Source organism: Cebus imitator, unplaced genomic scaffold (genome assembly GCF_001604975.1).
Source record: "Cebus imitator isolate Cc_AM_T3 unplaced genomic scaffold, Cebus_imitator-1.0 Scaffold364, whole genome shotgun sequence".
NCBI lineage: Eukaryota > Metazoa > Chordata > Mammalia > Primates > Cebidae > Cebus > Cebus imitator.
In genome coordinates, this window is record NW_016107679.1 from 1,303,279 (window position 1) to 1,308,590 (window position 5,312).

The window sequence follows — 5,312 nt, forward strand, 5'->3', positions numbered from 1 at the left end:
TTTTTGTATTTTTAGTAGAGACAGGGTTTCACCATGTTGACCAGGATGGTCTCGATCTCTTGACCTCGTGATCCACCCGCCTCGGCCTCCCAAAGTGCTGGGATTACAGGCGTGAGCCACAGCGCGCCCGGCCGTTTCTCTTTTAAAAGCAATTACTGCCATGCCAAGACTCATTAACAACTCAGTATGACTTCCTTTAAACAGACAATCCACTCAGCTGGTAACTGACCCTGGGAGGGTCCAGCTTCAGTCCTTGGATTTACCAAAGGGCAAATTTATTAAGTAGATATATGATCTTCATTTTTTACAATTAAAGCAGGAAGGCAGATTCAAAAACATGACTGTGGCCATAGGTGGTAGAGAAAATGCACTAGAGGAGGACTCACCTTCAAGTCTCTCGTTGGCCATCACAGGAGTGTGGAAGGACAGAAAGCCAAAGACTGATTCAAAGCCCAGAGGCCACTAATGTACTGTTAAGGACACATAAGCAATTGTGCATACAGCATTTGTTTCTACACTCGACTACTAGTGTGTGTGTGGGTGCATGTGTGTGTATACATATTTTAATGCATGGCTGCCCGGCCAGTGGCTCAACACAGCCCCATGGCTTTGAACTGCCTCATTCAGATTGTTAATTTTATTGCATAAATAATAGCTACTGCTCTTTTCTATAGATCCAATAGAAAATATACTTTTTTGTTGTTCTTTTCCTTGAAACTTTATTTATATTTAAATTTTTTATTATTAATTTTTTTTTTTTTTTTTTTTTTTTTTTTTTTTTTTTTTTTTTTTTATTAATTTTTTTTTCTGGCTGGAATGCAGTGTTGCTATCTTGGTTCACTGCAACCTCCACCTCCCAGGTTCAAGTGATTCTCCTGCCTCAGCCTCCCGAGTAACTGGGACTACAGGCCCATGCCACCATGCCTGGCTAATTTTTGTATTTTAGTAGAGACAGGGTTTCACCTTGTTGGCCAGGCTGGTCTCAAACTCCTGACCTCGGGTGATCCACCCACCTCAGCCTCCCAAAGTGCTGGGATTACAGGCATGAGCCACCTCACCCAACCAATTTTTTTTTTTTTTTTTTTTAAGACAGGCTCTCCCTCTGTCACCCAGGCGGGAGTGCAGTTGCATGATCATAGCTTATTGCAGCCTCTAGCTCCTAGGCTCAAAAGATATTCCCATTTCAGCCTTCCAAGTAGCTGGGAATATAGGCACATGCCACCACTCCCAGCTTTGAAGTTTTGGGTTTTTTTTTTAGTAAAATTTTTTTTTAATGTAATGGTTTTTTACTTTTGTTTTGTTTTGAGACTGGGTCTTGCTCCATTCCCTGAGCTGGAGTGCAGTGGTGCGATCTTGGCTCTCCACAACCTTTCCTTCCAGGACTCAACCAATCCTCCCACCTCAGTAGCACCCACTATCCCCCTCTCCCACTCCGGGAAGCTGGGACTACAGGTGCTCACCACCAGGCCCAGCTAATTTTTGTGTTTTTTGAAGAGGGAGTTTCACCATGTTGCCCAGGCTGGTCTCAAACTCCTGGCCTCAAGCAATCTGCCCACCTTAACCTCCCAAAGTGTTGGGATTATAGGTGTAAGCCACTGCACCTGGCCCAATGTGTTTTTTTAATGGAAAAAAAAAAAGCACACAGGACATTCATGCCCTGGCCCAGCAAGGGAGCCCCCCCAAGTAGACGGCGATTTGCTGTGGGAATGGGATCTGGATCTCAGTCCTGACCAAGATCCCTGTGGCAGAGTCCTGGCTCTGCCACTTAATGAAAGTGTATGTTGTAGCAGATTACTCAACTTTATTCTGCCTCTGTTTCTCATTTATAAAATACAGTCGCTGTGAGTTTTGAATAAGTCACCATTTCCTTCCCTTCTTCTTCTTGTACTACCAGAGTGTTAGTCTTTGCAATCCCAAATATTTACAGAGATTGCTATTTTTATTTGCTTTTATCACAATGTCCTAACTTGGGTAAATCAACATGAAGCAATAACAAGACCTCTTTGGTCGTTTACTGGGCTAAAATCTTGTCATAAATACTCACAAGATCTCAAATGGCAAAACTATATCATTCAAAAGATCTGAGTATTTTAAATCCAGAGTAATGTCATGTACAGAATAAGAGAATTATGGAACACTTTAGCCACCCACTAATCCCTGATACATATCTATTAAACATCGTGGCCGGGTGTGGTGGCCCGCACCCATAATCCCAGCACTTTGGGAAGCTGAAGGGGGCGGATCACGAGGTCAGGAGATAGGGACCATCCTGGCCAAAATGGTGAAACCCTGTCTCTACACTGGGCGCGGTGGCTTACTCCTGTAATCCCAGGACTTTGGGAGGCCAAGGTGGGCGGATCACGAGGTCAAGAGTTGGAGACCAGCCTAACCAACATCATGAAACCCTGTCTCTACTAAAAATACAAAAATTAGCCAGGTGTGGTGATGGGCACCTATAATCCCAGCTACTCGGCTGGCTGAGGCAGGAGAATCGCTTGAACCTGGGAGGCAGAGGTTGCAGTGAGTCAATAGGGCACCACTGCACTCCAGAGCCAGACTCCCTTTCAAAATACAATAATAATAATAATAATTAATAAACATAATGGATGGGCAGCCTCAAGCTGATTTGATGCCAGTCACTTAGGTATTGAGCAAGTTGTGTAACCTCTGCAAACTCCTGCAAGAACCAGTTCAGGAGCAGGCACTCAAACCCTGGCCTGAGCACGAATCCTAGAGCTTGGACCATTAGGAAGAAACAAGCCAGCACCTAGGCACCCTTTTACACAGGTTTTCAAAAAGAGCCACCTACACACCTACATGCCGGGGAGGTTCTGCCTTTCTAGCCCCTGTACTTAGAGACAGGCAAGGAGAAGAAAGTTGGGACTCATTAAGTCAGAATAAGTTAACATGGTTGTATATTTAAATGATAATAATGTAATCATTTTAAAAAGGAGAGATTGATAAGACATTGTAGGAAGTAAAAGGGTTTCTCTTCAAACTTTCCTTTCTTGTTAAAGAATAAATCATAAGTGTGCTAGTAACTCTTTGTTAAGCCCTATACTATATACCTGTTAAACATGCCATGCTTACAGGCACGTATATTCTATGTCCTTGTACTTTAACCAAGATATCTATGCTAGATGTGCTCTTAGGCATGTCCCCACTTGCAGCCTATGCCCCTTACCTGTTTAGAAAAGTTTTAAGTTATTAGCCAGTCAGGTTTTAGTTTAGATTGTGAGGTCTGCCTCCAACCAATGGAGATCAGATATAACAGTAAGGACAACTCCAAATGCGTAAAGGATAAATATGTCTGCTCTTCCTTTGTTCGTTGTACTCTCATGGCAAGATGGCTAGTGAGGGTACCCTTCCTGCAGTCCAGGAAGTAAAAATTGTTTGCTGAGCTGGGCTCGGTGGCTCATGCCTATAATCCCAACACTCTGGGAGGCCGAGGTGGGTGGATCACAAGGTCAGGAATTCGAGACCAGCCTCACCAACACAGTGAAATCCCGTCTCTACTAAAAATACAAAAATTAGCTGGTAGGCATGGTGGCTCACATCTGTAATCCCAGCTACTTGGAGGCTGAGGCAGGAGAATCATGTGAACCTGGGTGGCAGAGGTTGCAGTGAGCCAAGATGGTGGCACTGCACTCCTGCCTGGGAAAAAGAGTGAAACTATCTCAAAAAAAAAATTGCTTGCTGAGAGATCCGTTGTCTCGGTGCTGATTTTTCTTTGTGGCATCAAGCATCTATTTCTAACAGGTGGGGTGGCTCATGACTGTAATCCCAGCACTTTAAGAGGCTGGGGCAGAACAGCTGCTGGAGGCCAGGAGTTGAAGGACAGCCTGGGCAATATAGCAAGACACTATCTCTACAAAAAAGAAAAATTGGCTGGGCATGGTGGCTCATGCCTGTAATCCCAGCACGTGGAGAGGCCGAGCCCAGAGAATCACCTGAGATCAGGAGTTCAAGACCAGCATGGCCAACATAGTGAAACCCTGTCTCTACTAAAAAATACAGAAAAATAGCCAGACTTGGGGGTGGGCACCTGTAATCCCAGCTACTCAAGAGGCAGAGGCAGGAGAATCACTTGAACCTGGGAAGCAGAGGTTGCAGTAAGCCAAGATCACGCCATTGCACTCCAGCCTGGGCATCAACGGTGAAACTCCATCTCAAAAAAGAAAAAAAAATTAGCCAGACTTGGTGGCATGCACCTGAAGTCTCAGCTACTTGGGAGGCTGAGGTGGGGGGATCACTGGAGCCCAGGTGTTCAAGGGTGCAGTGAGCTATGATTGCACTGCTGCACTCCAGCCTGGACAACAGAGTAAGACTCTGTCTCTAAAAAAAAAAAGATAAAATTAAGGTTATTTTTGAGGTGGAGTCGTGCTCTGTCACCCAGGCTGGAGTGCCGTGGTGCGATCTCAGCTCACTGCAACCTCCACCTTCCAGGTTCAAGCAATTCTCCTGCCTCGGCACCCCCTAGTAGCTAGGACTACAGGTCCCAGCCACTACACCCAGCTAATTTTTGCATTTTTAGTAGAGACGGGTTTCACCATATTGGCCAGGCTGGTCTTCAAACTCCTGACCTCAGATGATCCACCTGTCTTGGCCTCCCAAAGTGCTGGGAATGCTGGTGTTAACCACCAGGCCCAGCCAAAATTAAGTTTTAAAATGTATATGATTAAGCCTAACATTATTGCGGGAGGGAATGATGGTGGAGGAATACACTCCCGAAAAATTTTTTAAAACAAAAATATTGAAAGGAACAGTTGTGAGCTGATAGCCAAATTTCTTAAGGTCTTGCTTACGCAAGGGTTAAAAAATACAAATAAAAATTTAACAATGAAAATATTACATGATAGGTTACATGGATGGCATACCCTGCCCTCTATGCCTAAATTCTCATGTGAGTTGCATTTCTACCCTTCTGGCTCTTTGGGCAGCAACTTGGTGGTTGGCAAGAACAAGCTTCTTATGAAAAGCAGCAAAAAGGGGGCCAAGAAGGTATTTGATCCATCTTCTAAGAAAGATTGGTGTGATGTGGAAGCACCTATTATGTTCAATGCAAGAAATATTGGAAAATACTACTCACCAGGACTCAAGGAACCAAAATTGCCCCTGTTGGCTCAAGGGTAATTTGTTTGAAGTGAGCCTTGCTGAATGATTAAGTTCCATTTAGAAAACTCAAGCTTGGCTGGGTGCGGTGGCTCACGCCTGGAATCCCAGCACTTTGGATGGGAGGCTGAGGCGAGCAGATCACAAAGTCAAGAGATCGAGACCATCCTGGCCAACGTGGTGAAACCCTGTCTCTACTA